We start from the raw sequence: 18,265 nt of genomic DNA on the forward strand, positions 1-18,265 counted from the left end.
GTGCATTGATTTGCACTATAAACAGAACCTATCAGCAGCATGGACAAATTTCCTCTGGAATGGTGGAAGCACTTAAAAATAAAAAAGGACTATGAATCATTAGCACATCTAGCATGTAAATATCTTGCAATGCTGGCTATAACAGTACCACGCAAGTGCCTGTTCTCAACTTTCAGGTAACAATGTAAATAAGAAGGGGGCAGCATTACCTCCCATAAGTGTAAACAAACTTATTACTTTAAAAACTTGACTTAGAAAAGGACTAAGTGGACTTGTAGGAGCTAAATTTTTAAATTGTTTTGGTTTTGAGTGCAGTTATACAACAAAACAAAAAGCGCACATCCAGCATCTGTAAAGTTACACTTTCATAATAAAGAAATTCACCTCCTACAAGTACTGTAGTAGAATTAAAATGCTCATTTTCACAGTATAATTGTTTGCAGAAAAAATATAAAGTGAGCACTGTGCATTGTAAATTAAATGCATTTGAACATTTAGCTTATCCAGAAATAGTTAGTAAATTCAAATTAGTATTCTATTTTAACAGTGTGATCAAAACTGCAATTGCAATTTTAATTGATCACGAGTTAGCAGTGTTTAATCAACAGCCCTAATAATATTAAAGTCCCCCCCAAAATTGTTTGATATGTTGCTAGAGGTAAGAGTTTATATAGATTATCTAAATCTATTAATTTATTATTTTTCCTATAAAACTGCTTTCAGAATTATATTAAACAAACAGTGGTACAAACAGCTACTCTAGGAATAATCAGTTATTTATTCACTACACTGACTTAAAAAGTGACTGTAGTAGTCTGAGTGACAGACCCATCTTACCATTTTTGTTTCAAGGAGAATCTGCAATTTCTAGAACTTTAGAGTCATCTGCTGGAGTGACATGAAGACTTGTAACTAAATAAATACATGTCACAATAAATTACCTGCAATCCCCTCACCCAAAGTCTTTCTTCATCATCCAGTAAAATCATGGATGAGTTCATAATCAAGACCAGCAAATTCCAGCAAGACTGTATAGCAGAAAAAAAAGATTGCTTAGTTTATTTATGTAACAAGTTCTCCCTTTCATCTTGTTCAGAACAAATATTTCATTGCCATAGTTCATTCATTACAAATAGGCTATGTTACATCTGGTAGAGCAGATATTGCTGGAAAGTTACCAGATACAGCATTTAAGAAGGAAGTTCAACAATGTGCAAAAACATTGATGGGAAATTTGTTAACCTGAACCTTAAGGTATAGTGCAATATAGATACTGGCCTAGTAGTATGTGCTTGTGTGAAGACAACAGGAGGCGGAAATTTCTGTCTTACAGAAACAACTGACAGTCATGGAATGCTCATAAAGCAGAATACTTAGAAGTAGCAGCTGTAATAACTGAACAAAAATTAATACGTCAAATGTACAGTTTCTCCCCCGACAATGCTACAAGTGTTGTAATGTTGAGAAGAAATCCAGAAGAGGATAAGGAAGGAAACCTAAACTTAAGACATGGGTGCAGTGCTCATTTGGTACACCTTTTAGCAGAAGGCTTAGGTACAATTCCAGAAATAAAAGAAAGTGTTAAATTGCATAATACTTCTTCAACAATCACTTTGTTCCAGCTTCACCAAAGAGAACAGGACGATTTCAAACTAATTCTCCCTCAAGATGTACAATGGAAATCAGTGGTTGACTGTTTTGAGCGTTTTATTAAGAACTAGCCTATTCCAATGACAATTTGTGAAGGAAATTGTGACAAAATAGATTGATCTCTAGCAGCCAAAGTGGTCCCTATTGGATTAAACATAAACGTAGAAGACATGCTAAAAATATGGAAACCTCCATTGCCTTGGACAAACTGCAACAAGACTGCTGCTGTACTGATAATGCTGGTGAAGTCTGGAAGGAACTTCAAGACGACATTGAAGAAAGAAATAACCAACAACATTAAATTGTAGGCAGTAAATATGCATGTGGATCAAGCACCTACTCAGCCTAATTTTCTTGCCACTAATCTCAACCTAAATACCAGGTAGATGCCTAACTGCTGAAGATACTGCTACTATGACACAGACATCCAATAATCAGTAGAGCCATGAAACTTTTAGTTGGCATGCTTACAGTGAACCATTTAAGCAGTATGTGTTTGTTGATGACTTAAAGAAAGTCATACCACTGGACTGATGGAAGTCACTAACCAGAGTTTGCTGAAGTGCTAAACCACCTTTTGAAAGTATTAATACTCTTTCTGTGCCTACAGAAGATTTTCTTCATTTGTATTAATTCAGAGTTCTGTTTTTTTTTTTAAAAGGAAAATGTGTTTCTCTTACCGTCTATGAATAAAATCTAGTAGTGAGGGGGATGACATTTATTAGGTTATCCTTCAGACTATTAAAACTAAAGGGTGTGTCTAGACTACAGGGTTTTGTCGACAAAAGTACACTTCTGTCGACAAAACTAAACCTGTGTCTACACTACCGCTGAGTTGTGTTGATGCTGGTAAACCTCATTTTAGGAGGAATAATGCCCTTTGTCGACAGAACTCTGTCGACAGAAGGCATTATTGCATCTAAACTGTCCTTTGTGTCCACACTTATGTTGACAAAGCAGCTTGCTTTGTCAACAGAACTGAATGTAGTCTAGACGCTCTGTCGACAGAAGCTTTGTCGACAGATACTGTCGACAAAACCCTGTAGTCTAGACGTACCCAAAGTGACTCAAACTGCTGTCTCTACACTACTGCAGTGAGTCTACCTAAGTTATGCAACTCCAGCTATGGGAATAATGTAGCTGGAATAAACAAGGCTTAGATCAACTACCTGCGGTATATGCTAGGGATATCAGATAGAGGGTAATAATGGTTAGTCAACTATTCTATAGTCCTGGGGGTGGGGCCGGCAATCAATGCAATCCGGCCCCACTCCTGAAGAGCCCCCCTGCCACCCCGCGCTGCTGCCTCTGTTTCAGGCAAGAGCCAGTCTGTGAGGGGAGCCAGTTTAAAAACCAGACCCAGTCCACAGCAAGTTCGGAAACCCTGTGGAGAGGGGCTACTGCCACAAAGCAGCCTCTGCCTGCCATCGACAGAGGTTGCTCCAGCAGCAGCCCCTGTCTGCAGAGAACCTGGGCCCACTGCGGGCAGCCTCCCCAGACCTCACCACTCCGCTGCTGCCTCAGATAGAGGTAGCCGGGGGGAGGGAGGAGATGGACAGGCAACAAAGTGGAGCTGCTGCTGGAGGGAAATGGCTTTTAAGCCAGCTCCCACTTTCCTCCTGTCTTGCTGCCTCTGACACAGAAGCAGCAAGGGGGATGGGCATATGCAAGTAGTTGACTAGATTAACCAAAAAGCCCAGGTTTATTAGTTAATTGTCTACCTGACTACTTTCACATACCTAGTGTCTACCCTTCGCTGGGTTCAAAGAAGATACTCTCCCATTGACTTTACCCTGAATAAGAAATGTAGGGTGAGTACAGGGTCCATTGCAGAGAGCTCGGTGGTCAATTTAGTAGGTCCTCTGACCTACTAAATTAATTCCCTGAGCATTGATCACTATAGTGTTGATCCTAGCTATAATGTAGATGTACTATTAGACAGTAGAAACTTAAGCTCCAGTAACTGTCACATAGGCATATTTGAAAATTTTCACAAGCTGAACTGAAATAGTTTAATTCACTGACTACAGTTAAGCCTTCTGTTCCTTTAATAAATCATTAACTGTAAATGCATAACTTCTCAAAACATGGTTCACATAAAACATGATAGATTTAATAACATTTTATATTATGCTGTGTGTTTGTCTAGTTTCTATCCTATTGCAGCTTCACACAATCATGAGCAAAATGTTAGCTAGTGAACAAGCAATACATCACTTACTATCTTGTAACATATTAGAAAAGTATAAAGTTTATACAATTATTTAAAAACATTTACAGTTTAGTATATCCTCCTAAGAAGTGAAAAGATATACTACCTCTAGTGTAAAGGCTCAGTATATTTAGTTGTAAATTAACGAGTTTTAATTATATACACTAATGAGAACACACATTTCTTTAGAACATAAATACAAATGGAAGAGTTGATAAAAATCAAAGCTTTCTGCTTTGTGATTTAAAATAATTAAAAATTGACTATTTAAGTCACCTTGATTTAAATTAATCCACTCCTCCCTCCTGTTTCCTGGGAAAGTGTGTCCAAATGAACTCACGGAGTCCCTACTGCTTACATGTTAGAGGACAACAGGAGTTTAAATTTGTACTGCTGCGCAGCAACCTAGTTTTTACTCACTTCAAGACAGCAATGAGATTACACAACCTGCAATTGCCAGAAACAGGCAGAAATTAACACTTTATGCATGCTCTGATGCCTAAATCTCTATGGCCCTGGTTAATGTACGGATTGTGGTGGCAAGGTAAAGTACCTATGATTTACTAGACAAAAGCAGTGTAGACATTTATATTTTTTTTCCCCATAAGTCTAAGAGGACATTTCCCCCTCAGTATCTTTAACTGTAAAAATCAGAGGCTTTAACAACTGTATGAGACATTTTACACAGATGCTAAAAATACCAGAAAGATTGTCCAGAACCAACATGTTTTGTGACAAGTTTCATCTGATAAAGCCACCTCCTCACCATAATGATTTCCTTCAGATTTCAGAAAAGAGTCCCTGCATAGAGTAAGAGCATAGAAAAAGAGGTGGTTAAAACCCTATATAGTTTGTTGAAGTTTAACCTAAATCTGCTAGTCCAGTAGTATCAGATTGGAAGCTCTGCAATAAAAAGGGAGGGTTTTAATAATATTTTAGTTTAATGTAATACAGTAGCCCTTCTCTTGTTTGAAATTACTCCATTCTGTTTTGTCCCCACGTTTGCATTTTTTGATGCACCCCATGGATTTATGTATTGACAGCCCATAACTGCATCATACACGTTAATCAAGTGTCTAAATTTGAGGTTTGGGCAATGGGGTAAAGGACAAGTTACTGGTTTTTGGCATTGGGAGACAAGAAGAAGGTAGTTACCATCATGGAACAGGCACATTTTAGTAGAATCATTCACCTAATCAGCAGTGAAATAGTAAAAGGTGACATTTAAAATATCATTAACGTTGGAGGTCACATTCAAGAGTCATTTTCAGGCTAAGACTCACAAAGTAACACTGCCTCAATTTACATACTGGTCAGAGTTTTCTTTGCGAGTACAAATGCTATCGTGTTTTGAGGCATGTTGAGATTCTGGAACAGACAGATTCTACAATGAATTCTTTCACAAGTGAATGAAGCAATCAAGGAGTCACTGGTCAGAATACATCAGGAAAAGAAGATTCATTGGCTATGATGTAGCTGTGGTAGTACATACACTAGACTCATCTTGAACAGTCCCATGAAAGTAGTCATCTTTTGGGAAGAGTAAGTATGAAAGGATTTTAGTTTTTTTTTTAAAATCCTCCAAAAGTGCATCTTTCAACCTCATCTGTGGCTGCTCTCCACTTCCTTCAACATCAATGTTGTAACCCTTCTGTAAAGGTATACCTTCTTCTGTACATTAGACTTGATGCCACTCACATGACCAATCTGACATGTGACTTTCTATATAGAACATTCTGCTGTCAGATGATTACCCAAATAAAACTATTCATCCATTCAGTGTCACTGCTATCTACATACTGCACTCACAAGTCATTCATTTCCATTTTATAGGAAGCATGAATAGCTTTTGGTTTTGTCACTACTGATCTTAACTCCCATATATTCTACAGTTTTTCATAGCTCTTCCACCACTAGCTGTAGTTGGTCAGCGGTGTCTCCAAGAAAGCCAATATCAGCTGCGGAGTCAAGACCTTTAAAGATGATCTTTAGATGTCACGCCTCTTACTACTTTGGCCTCAGATAGCTTTATCATCAGATAGTCTAACAGAACATTCAATAAAATAGGTGAGAAAATGCATCCCTGCTATATTCCTGATGCTATTGAAAATGGATCTGCAATACAACTGTTGAGCCTCACACAGCTAAGTGTACCACAATACACTTTCCCCACTAAGCCCTCAGGCACCCAATGCCGGTGCAGCAGTATCCACAGTGCTGATCAATACAGTGAATCAAAAGCAGTTGCAAAATCTATAAACACGAAGTAAGCTTCTTATTGTCACTCTAGTCTGGTCAGGATGAGCACCTGGAATTTATTTCAGTAGCAAAAATAAGTTTTCATACATAGGCACTAAGATTACAGTCAGTCATTCTCCTTTAACACTTTTTTCATATCAGCTTTAAACTTCTTGTCCTTGCCTTTAAGGCAACCCCTGCCTTAATTTTTTAAGCCACTCTTCATCCAAGGAATGAGTTCTGTCTCATCTATGTATCAAAACTCCTTCTTATGCCAGTGATAGAAATGTAGCCATGTTCGTCTGGTGTAGCTGAAACAAAATACAGGACTATGTAGCACTTTAAAGACTAACGATGGTTTATTAGATGATGAGCTTTCGTGGGCCAGACCCACTTCCTCAGATCAAATAGTGGAAGAAAACAATCACAACCATATATACCAAAGGATACAATTAAAAAAATGACCACATATGAAAAGGACAAATCACATTTCAGAACAGAAGGGAGATGCGGGGGGAGGGAGGGAAAAGGTAAATGTCTGTGAGCTAATGATATTAGAGGTGATAATTGGGGAAGCCCAAGGATCAATGCCCACAAAACCGATATTAGACAGGATCACAAAGAAAAAACAGTTTCTTGCCATTTCAGCCAGAAAGGACACTGTCTCAACGACTTAATTACCTGCATCCTGCTTCAGAAGCCTTTTAAATGTGCACTTGAAAGGGAATCCTCTGAACTGTCATTCATGCTAAAATTCGACACGACGCGTGGGTCTCAACGAAGACGCTAACTATCTTACCCATTACAAAGATAGCTTCCCCAATTATCACCTCTAATATCATTAGCTCATAGACATTTACCTTTTCCCTCCCTCCCCCCCCATCCCCCTTCTGTTCTGAAATGTGATTTGTCCTTTTCATATGTGGTCATTTTTTTAATTGTATCCTTTGGTATATATGGTTGTGATTGTTTTCTTCCACTATTTGATCTGAGGAAGTGGGTCTGGCCCACGAAAGCTCATCATCTAATAAACCATCGTTAGTCTTTAAAGTGCTACATAGTCCTGTATTTTGTTTCTTCTTATGCCAGTGTGCTAAGCACTCGCCTATCTTCTTTCAATTCCATCCCAAAGATTCATTTCACTCAGAAGCACTAACCCACATTGAGAATAGCATTTTTATCAATTGCAAAGTAAAATTTTAACAATCTTTTAAAGAGAACCATCCTTTGGTTCCCACAATGTATTCTAGGTCTATTTACTTAGACTATAAGCTCATTGGGATAGGAACAATGTCTTATCAGGTTGAGTAGAATGTTGGTGGTTAAAGAGTGACAGTAAGTGGCAAAACTGATAAAAGACTGAAAAAGTCTCAATTTCAAACAGTTCACATTTTCTTCCAAGCTGTGTTAGAAGCATGATGCATTTTCAAACCAACTGCGGATCCAGATCATAAGATCAGTCAATAACTATTTCATCTACATGAGAAAATGGACGAGCAGCCTTAAAAAAGGTAATGAATTGATCTAACAGTAATAAGTAACAAATCAATTACAGTCATTTTAATAGGCACTACAGGTAATGCTCTAGAGCTATGCCATCACAGGTCTGGTAAGTTACTCCTTTTCCTTATGCCTGGCAACGTACAGCATGATAAAGTCAGTTACATTATGGGAAGCCATAATCCCTGATCCATAATAAAATGCTGAAGTACTATTTGGCCATTACAGCTGTTGCTCTGGGTACACTGTTAATTCACAGAGAATAATATCTGCTATTGGTCAGGGGGATGCAGTGTACACTTAGAACTATTTATCATCAGATTCTTAATGACCTAATGGACTTGGCTGAAGTGAATGACACAGGGGATTCAGATTTTAATGAAATGTTACTGATTCATAACTTGCAGAAACAGAAGTAAGGGACATAATAGTGTAGTCAATTAACCTATAAGCAAAAACTTATAAGTTAATACTATGGACTACATGCATTTCTCCCCCTACCCTCACTTGCCAATAACATTTTTAGCAGGCTGGCTAGCAGCAAGGGGCGGATATAGGGCAGAGCGAGCGGGGCGGTCACCCCAGGCCCTGTGCTTCAAGAAGCCCCGCGCATGCGCCGTGGCAAAGGGGAGCCCCGCGAAATTGTGCTGCCCTGGGCCCCGCAAAATGGTCATCTGCACCTGCTAGCAACCCTGCTCAGTCCTGGCTTGAAATGGTCCAGGACCTAGCCCTGCTGCAGCTCTGCATTTAAAGCGTATTAGAGGCAGGCAGGCAGGCAGGCAGGCATTCTGGCTCAGTTCCGGCTTGCAATGTATCTGGGAGCTCAGACCTACACTAGACAGGGGCTGCTGCCACCCCGTGCTGCCTCTGTATCAGAGGCAGCAGCACAGGAAGACAGGTAGCTGGTCCATGAGGGGAGCTGCTTTTTAAACTGTTAGATTATCCAGTTCATCTCATGTTAATCCAAAAGTACCCTTAAATATTTATTTCAGTCTTGTTTTAAGACTTGCAAGCAATTTAGCACAGGGGGCCTGGGGGCTAGTGTTCCTTCTAAGATGCATGGCAGCACAGCTTCACAGATGATTAATCAGCCCCACCCAGTCAACTCCATGCACAGAGCCCTGAACCTCTGACTGGGTGGGGCTGATTAATCACCTGTGAAGCTGTGAAGGAACTTTTAAATAGCTCAGGCCCTTTAAATAGTTGTTGGAGCATTGCCCAAGCATGCTGAACAATGCTACAGGCTGGCTGGAGAGTGCAGGGGCATTGCTTGCTCTTGTCAGCATTAAGGGGTGGCTGTCCCAGAGCCCTCCCCCTTCCACTGAGGCCCTGCTCCTTCTACGAGCGTGGAGCTGCTCCCCACCTATCCCCAACCTTGCCCAATGGCCTGGCAAAGCTGTTGGCCCCCCAAATTCACTAATAAGGGATCATTAGTCATCCAGTGATCTGGAGTATAGTGTTGCCAAGACCCCAGATTGCTCTTCTAAAACACATTTTCCTTCCATGAGCTTAGACAAAGGTGTCTTCTTGCAGCCGACGCTCAAGCTCTCTACTACTTTGTAAAGAAAAAGTCCATGGACTCTCTCGCCTTCATCAAGTTCGGGTTTCTTCTACTGTCCTTCAAGATTCTGCATGTGCTATCCATGTTTATTTCTCCCTACTTCCATTTTTTAAAATCCCTCCACATCTCCTTCTGTATTTCTCATTCGTCTCTGAGCAACATATACAAAGGTGCTGTCGTCACATGTAAAGTCCTTTCTGGTCCTGCTGAACAAGGCAATCCCCTTCTTCATTCAAATCTCTTCCTTCAACTCAATACTTCCCTTAGGTACCAAATGTTAACTTACGTGATAACAGAAAGCAATCTTATACATACATATGTACTACACTAAGACACATTCTTCTACTCATCCAGTGTATTTTGTATCTCGATTTTGTGAATTGTAAACTCAGTGGGGCAGGGGCAGGGACAGGATCATCCTGGGTGTTTTGTACAATGATAAGGACATTACCAGAAGTACAGTCAAATATTTAAGAAAATAAATACTCAAAGTAAAAGAACCAAAGATGAAATTGAACCAACATAGTCTAGTTTTGCATACTCTGACCTGTATACATTGGTACTGTATTGGAAATTGTAAATCCATACCTCATAAAAGTACAGAGTGTACAATGCCTTGTTTGAAAGTCAACAGTCTAAATAACTGCTGAAGACCCAAATTACTGATTAACTTAGAATGCTGGTGAAAAAGCCACTCAACTACCAGCCATTATTTCTTATATTTAGTTCCCTTCGCGGATTACATTTATGTATTCGCCAACCAACATTATTCTTTTACTCAGCACATTTCTTGTAAGAGACAAAAAGGATACATACAGCCATGATAAGAAATTCCGCAGCAGCTTAATACTTCTAAATGATTAATTAAATAGAAAAATACTTGCTGCTCTCCTTCATGCAATAGACAGTTTATGGTGATATGCACTTTTTAAACCTTGTCTTACTATTTTTCGTTTTCAATATACTAATGATTTTGTATTGATAATTCCTAGCTTTCCTCACAAGATTTGGGATACTACTTACAGGTTTTCACAGCAGGGTGAGGTAGACCTGAACTTTTTGGCAAATGGGAGGCATGATCCACATGGTTAGCAGCTAGAAATTATGAGAGACTTTTCAACTGAATACTTCATTACAAAAAATAAATTAGACTTAAGAACTCACTGAGCTGCATGAGAGTTCATACTTTCCTAATTGACTTCAACACAGTACAAGATCCTGGAAATACAGGTTTAACCTGATTTTTTATGTGAAAGCATCAGTCAGTTGTATTTGGAATGAGAGCAGCTGGATATGTGAACAGAGTCTTTCTGTATTGATGTTATTGTTTTGGTAGTAGTAATGACAGCTGTTCACCTGGATTATATTTGCCAACAGAACACCCATATCAGTCACAGTACACTTTTTAGTGTCATGCCAGCTCTGTATATTTGATTACCTAACATTTATTTAATTCCTTGGAACCACAATGTATTCCATACTGCTCATAAACCAGTAACCTGCACGATCCACTACCATTGTTAATTTTGTTTGATTCCAAAACTGTGTAAAGTTAAAAGCAGTAGGGTAGTATCTGTATTTTTAGTTCTTGGACTCTAGTCTAATGGTTTTTATATGGTTCTTTCATGATTATTGCACTTAATCATCCTTTTCCATTTAATCCTAAGAGAGTATATTACAGACATTATAAGAAATTAACAACATTTAAAATCTCTAATTCTGAAGTCAGGACCTTCAAATTAAAAGTCTCAAGAGCAATCTTAATTCCATCCCCTTAAGGGCATGTTTTGCCTAGAAGTAAAGATCCTACTAATGATGGCATACTATTTGAAAACTCTCAGAATTAAAGACTTTTAATTTGAAAGCATCATCCTGTAAAAATCTGTCCACACAAAGATCAATTCCTATCTATCACTATAGCTTTAAAACCATGCTTCCCATTTTGTTGGATTTTTTTGGTGCTTGACAGCTCTGTCAACACACCCTTCTATTTATGTCCTTTACCTCCATAAAGATTAACTCAGTAGTATGAAGACATATTTTTGCCTTGATGCAAAGAAAAAAAATGCCTTCACCCTACAGCTAAGACAATTAACCCCCACACAGAACAGTCTAGAAACCAGAACTAGGAGCCTGAAACACAAGCTGCATCCCAAAAAGTAATAACTCAGGTTTCAGTTGGTTGGTATTGCCAGTTTACTCTTCCTTCAACATCTGAACCAGATACAGGCAGTCCCCGACTTACGTGGATCCGACTTACGAACGGGGCTTTTCTCGCCCCGGAGCTCGCGGGTGGCGGGACCACCCAGAGCGCAGCGGTCCCGCCACCGCGTCCTCCGGGGCGAGAAAAGCTGCTCCAGGTCTCCCTGGTGTGCTGGCGGGGACTCCCCAGCACAGCAGTCTCCCCCCCCCCCCAGCACAGCAGGGAGACCGGAGCAAAGCCGCACAGGCGGCGGGACCCTGCTGCCCGTGCGGCTTTGCTCCTTTGCCCCGGAGCAAAGCCGCAGAGGCGGCGGAGTCCCCCGCCTCTGCGGCTTTGCTCGGGTCTCCCTGCTGTGCTGGGGGGGAGTTCAGGGAGACCCGAGCAAAGCTGCAGAGGCGGGGGACCCCGCCGCCTGTGCGGCTTTGCTCCGGGGCAAAGGAGCAAAGCCTCACGGGCAGCGGGGTCCCGCCTCCTGTGCGGCTTTGCTCGTGTCTCCCTGCTGTGCTGGGGGGGACTCCCCCAGCACAGCAGGGAGACAGAAGCAAAGCCGCAGAGGCGCGGGACCCCGCCGCCTCTGCGTCTTTGCTCCGGGTCTCCCTGGTCTGCTGGGGGGGGGGGGGGGCGCGCAGCTAGTGCGCCCCCCCCAGCAGACCAGGCTTTTGTTGTGGATGCCTGGGGTACAGCAGCTGGGGTGCTGCCGGGTTGGTCCTGGGGGGGACCTACTCGGCAGCACCCCAGCTGTTCTGTCCCAGGCTCCAGATTCAGCCGCTGTTGAAACTGATCAGAAGCTGATTCCAGGAAGCTGGGGGCAGAGCAACTCTGCCTCAGGCTTCCTGTAGTCAGCCCCTGGTCAGTTTCAGCAGCAGCGGCTCAATCTGGAGCCAGTTCCGAGTTACGTACAAATTCAACTTAAGAACAAATCTATAGTCCCTATCTTGTACGTAACCCGGGGACTGCCTGTATTTCTGATCTTTGAGGGAAGAAGGGGAAGAGAGAGATACACATAATGAAGTGCACACCTCTGCTTTTTCAGTTTTCTTAAAGGCTGTCTAAACTACATCCCTTTTTCAACAAAGGGATGTAGATTAGGTACATCGATATTGCAAATGAAGCCGAGATTTAAATATCCCATGCTTCATTTGCATAATGGTAGCTGCTGCTTTTTCTTCCCCGAAACAGGGCTTTTTAGAAAATAAACGGTAGTTTAGACAGGGCATTTTCAACAAAAATGCCACGCTCTGAAAGATTTCGGAATTGGGCATTTTTGTCGAAAATGCCCTGTCTAAACTGCCGTTTATTTTCTAAAAAGCCCTGTTTTGAAAAAAAAGCAGCAGCTACCATTATGCAAATGAAGTGTGGGATATTTAAATCTCAGCTTCATTTGCAATATCGACGTGCCTAATCTACATTCCTTAACAAAAAAGGGATGTAGTTCAGACACAGCAAAAGTCTCATCTTAATTTTGCATTAATTGCTGCTAATTCAAATCACATCTTTCATTCCACGAAACATGAGGTCTGTAAACAAAGGTGTCCTTTAGACTTAAATAATATCTGATCAACAGTAACTGTCCTGTCAGCTGACTTATTTCAGGACTTATATAATATGCACACACACTTTGAGACATATTGAAAACTATAGCTACAACATTGTCAAACATTAAAGATGATTAGGACAAGTTATTTTATACAGATATCTGGAATCCAGTTTTTCCAATCACTAGAGCATTACTTTTTTCCTGCTTATGCACTGTGTATTACAAAGGTAGATAAGCAACAATTCTGATTAAAAGAAATGATTAGCCATAGGCCTCAACATCAAGTTTCAGTGCTGAACAGTAGTGACAAATAACATCAGAACAGATAATACTGGGTGGACCAATTACTGTAAGAAGGATTTTCTTTTTAGTGTGAAGCTGTAACTTGCTGTGCTCCCCTATGTATCACTTAATGTCCTTAACACACACACACACACACACACACACACACACCACACACGGTGTGCTCAGACTACTGCCAGACACCAAAAGCTGGTTCATGTAGGACAACCGGGGCCATTTAACTCCTATGCATATATTCCACATCAGGCTGGAGTCCAGGCTCCAGGACCCTATGAGGTGGGAGGGTCCCAGAGCTCAAGCTGCAGTAGGAGCAGAATATCTTCTACACACAATTCAACAGCCTCCCCCCCTCCCCAGCCAGCTGACATTGGCCAGCCATAGATTTAATTGCAGTGTAGATATACCCTCTGACTCCTGAGTTATTTATTTATTGAGAAGAACATTTAGCTAGTAGTGATGTAGTCTGTTTCCAGTACAGGTTGACTGATATTGCACTAAGCAGTCATGCTGGTATGTTTTCATCCTTTTTAAATTGGCTTGTATATTCAAGCTATGCATGAAAACTTGTGGTAATTCCATTATCATTTGCAAGCCATAAAAAGACACACTCAGCAGCCCGCTAATCTATTTTGAAATGACATGTTAACCACGAGAGATGCAATGCAGCAATGTCTTGTAGTCTCAGACACAGTTTCCAGTCTCAGACAGAGTTTCTATTTATTATGTATTTTAAAGGACATCACAAAAATAAAATTACTCAAAATAATCCTCTGGTATCCACCATATTTGACTTGAGACATTTGATGTGCCCAAGATCTCTCACCCTTAAGTTACAGGGAGTTTTACTATTGACTTCAGCAGAGATAACACCTTTAGGGCACAGTTTTCATCCTGATCTATCTTCACTGGTTTACAAAAAAATGTAATTAATTGGTGCAACTGTTAGTGAATACAGTAATACCAATATATAACCATGTCCATGCTGGGGGCAGATCATACCAGTTTCAGCATATTTGTTCCTAAACTAGCAATTGATTGGTACAGAAGTTTTAAGGGGATGGCCTAACAATGTGGCCATTAAAAAATAAACCCACATACTTAAAGTGTGTAAAGTTCTCAACCATATTACTTCCTCAGATAGTCTATGAACATTTTAGTATTAAGAACACACAAACTGGACCCTTTTTCTAGGCATTTATACCTCACTCATAATACACATACTCAAGTCACTCAAAATGTATCTGCCACAGATGTTCATGTTGTTTGCTCCTGCACTCCATACCTGTCAGAAGAAAGGGTGTAATTTAAGGGGAAAACAATGTCAGTGAAAACTCATTTTGTCTTTATGGTGCAAGGATCTGTTGCTTTTGTGAATGCAAGTTTCAAGATCACAAATTCATTGACAAAAAGCTCTGTTCTCATGGTCTTAAGTAATATTCCCAACTTCTGCAAGAGATCACTACTGTTGAGGAAAAGATGGTTCCAGAGTTAGCCAGCAACCAACACTTTAGGTGGCTTGAAAAAAAAAAAAAATCAGGATAAGAACCTTAAATTTGAGGTGGTATTCAATAGGGAACATCATATCCTAGATGATTGTTTAGTGTAAGTTCCAGTTTGTGAAGACTTCTGGTACTGCCAAATCTTGTTTAATACTCAGTTAATGTTGCCTACAAAAAGTAATAATGTAAAGGGTACACTATCTCTGAAATGTTTTTAAAAGGAGACAAAATAGTGAAAAAATGACATTTCTCTGTTTTATAAAATTTAACATGTATAATATGTATCTCTATAAGCCCAAACAAAACAGTTCATCAAAATTCAATGTATCTTCTACAACACCAATTGTAAGTTTCCTTTTAAAAGTCTAGGTTTATTTGGTTGGGGGGGAAGAATAGAGAGGGAGCAGTGCAGAGACACTGATAGAGATTAGCATAACTTTCTTGTTTAAACATTTTTTAACCAGAGTGCATTAAGCTACTGTGCACTAAAAAGGCACTCTTTGCTGTAAGTGTGTCCACCGGGAGTTATTACACCCCACCTACTTCATACTAACTTCTGCGGGTTCCTCCCAACCAGAGTTGTGCCCTGACATACTACAGTCTATAGGAGAAAGAATCCTGCATAATTAGGGTTTTTTTAATCCATTTAAAAAAGAGTTTAAAGAGACATAAATACACTATATATAGAATTTGCTAAAAACTGGAGCGTTAGTCACATGCCAGAGACTCAGAGGCCACATGTAAATAAGTCAAAATTAGGGTAATTATCTAGAAACACACACTCTGCCAGTGTCTAAAGAGCCCAGGAATGCACTATTTCAAGGACTCATGTGGAACTTACACATATGTTAAGCACATAGTACCTACGGACAAAGTACACACATACTACTTTCTACAACATTCCCCAGTTGATCCTGACTATGCAACCTCCCTGTAATTTTTACAAGTGCTAGTGCATGCAACAACATAACCTGTGAAAATCAGCTGCTAGACCGGAGGACTGGAGGCTGACAAATGTCTATCATAACTACCATTAATGAAGAAAAAAAGAAAGCAAAGATAGGAATTATAATTTTTGATCATTCAGCAAGGGTAAATAAGAGGCAAAACTTGTTGATACTCTGTCTTTTCAAGAAATATTTGACAAAGTCCTGCAAAAAGGCTTTTAAGGGAACTAAATTTTCGTACAGCCTAGAAGACATTTACCAGCTCAGTATTGCAGCAACATGCTGGCTACCAAACTTAGATACAAATTTATAGTCATTGATACCAACTCAAGCCATACAAAAGATGACGACAAGGCAAAAGATGGTGTACTTTCCTGCACAAGAGCCTGGTTTACTATACATGTGACTGTGAACAATTCTCATACCTTGCAAGATTAATAATTGTGTGCCCCAAGCTTTTCCTACTAGAACTCATTTAAATATAGTTTAATTATTTTTTTAAAAAGGGGTGAATAGCAAATACTGGTAGAACTTCTAGATAGCAAAACTGTCTTCATGAAGTTAAAACAAAGGTGGTGAACAGGCAACAAAATTGTAGGTGAAATTCCTTGTTAAACAATAAAAGGTAATGCTCATGAGTAGCGTAAACTATTCCTTCCAATAGGACTTGAATTAAAATTACCCTGTAGACACTCTCATAAACAGTGAATGATTGCAGAGACAGAAAAGTGTATTTGTCTAATTGGGGTTTCCTGCACCTTGCTCTGAAACATCTGGTACTGAGCATTGAAATAGGTACACCACTGGTGTGATCCGGTATCAACATATGTGTTCATAGCTTGAGAGAGAGGTATGTAGAAAAACAGCACCTATTAAGTGTTAGAAGCTGAGACAGTTGGTAATTAAAACACTTAGCCTGGGACGCATGCATTTTATCAAGGTATCTATCAGATATGTACTTTTATAACTTGACTCTGAAAGGTTTCAATTTCAAGAGTTCAGTCACTCACTTTGCATGCCACTTTCATTCACTTTGAATACTAAGTAACTTGAAAAACAAGTCATGATTGAAATAACTTTAAAAACCTGAAGTGTTATATTTGCTATATCTTACATTAGAAAAAGGGACTACACAAATGCCACAGAATATCTTCTAACACAAAAAAGGACTTCACTTCCACCAAGGGAACTGATAATTCATGCTACATGGCTTTTAGCACTAGCAAAATTACAGATTCTTTAGAGTGGATACAGCTGAATTTGCAATGAACATGGTTCACATGCACTCATTGTGAAACCTGTCAGGAACATGTAAATGTAGACAAGGCTATACAGCAACAGTTCTAACAATAGTTAATATCATATCTGACCCAACTGTGCCCATTCCTTTACAAGGAAATCTGCAGAAGGAATGTACAGCTTCTGATTTAATCAATTTTTCTACATTATCCAGCACACACTTTCTCTGAAAAGAGTCATTCTTCAGATGTACACGTGCCAGTCGTTTTCTGCTGAAATTACTCAGTTGAGGGACCTATTCTCTAAGAAACCATTTTTGTACTCTCAACTTATGTTCCATGAAAAGTAAAAGTAGAAAGATATTTAAAAACAAGAGATCATATTTTTTTCTATTATAGCTGGTAGTGGCCACCCAACCAAGAGTGCTGCTTGGGATGACTTCAAGACATTTTATAAAAATTCCAGTTGACCATGGGAAGATTTCTGGAATGTCAAACTCACTTCAGCTCCTGACTTAAAAGTTACCCCATCTTTCTACACAAAAATAACTAGCACACAGTAATCTTCCCATTTGGGGAACATTCTATGAAAGCTGGGTATGAAATCTACACATTACAGCTAACTTGTGTTCTGTAGGGAACCTGGAAGGGGAGCTAGACAAGAATCTTTCCTTCCCAGATATATTAACTGTTAAGTCAATGTAAAAAGCCATAAACTGTGCTTAGACTCTGAAAGCTACTAAAAATGTTACTGAACATTTTCATGTTTCTTTCAGTCTGGGATTGGAAAGTCAAGCTGGGTTCTTTGCTTCTCCTGTGTCAGTACCAGAGGGGGAGTTCTGCAAGTTACGATCAATGAAACTTGAACAACTCTACTGTCTTCATAGATTCATTAAATAATTGAAGACACCAAAATACTAGAACACAAGTCACGTTCCTAACTGATATGGTCCTGCAGAGTCCACAGGAGAAAAATGGCTTGCCACAATGTAAGTAGGTATAACTAGAGTCACACAAGGACACATCAGTTCTGTAAGGAGATGCAATTTTCAGAGTATAAATTAAAAATGTAAACATGAAATAGATGGCATCTCTGTCTGGAAAGGGCAGAAACACCCATCTGTTGTTTTTCTAGCTACCATTTCAAGACTTGTTACTAAAATATTTCATAGTTCCGCACTCAACCTGCAAGCAGAAACAAATTATAAAAATAACTGTCCTTTAGTATAAAGCCTGGTGCTCTATCCAAGTCCAAAGTGCAGAGAAACCAAACATTATTGCTTTCATGGTAACCCGCTTTCACCCTACTGAAATTAAAATGATTATTTCTATATGCCAAACCTCCAGAAAAGCTTAGACTATAAGTATGAAAAGCTC

General features: G+C 39.7%; 1 protein-coding gene across 5 annotated transcripts in view; it reads right to left on the reverse strand.

Moving 5' to 3' along the window:
• Positions 1-18,265, reverse strand: part of HOMER1 (homer scaffold protein 1) — a 169,081-nt gene that overhangs the window by 148,798 nt on the left and 2,018 nt on the right. The window lies entirely within an intron of this gene.

This window comes from Pelodiscus sinensis, chromosome 6 (genome assembly GCF_049634645.1).
Source record: "Pelodiscus sinensis isolate JC-2024 chromosome 6, ASM4963464v1, whole genome shotgun sequence".
Lineage (NCBI taxonomy): Eukaryota > Metazoa > Chordata > Testudines > Trionychidae > Pelodiscus > Pelodiscus sinensis.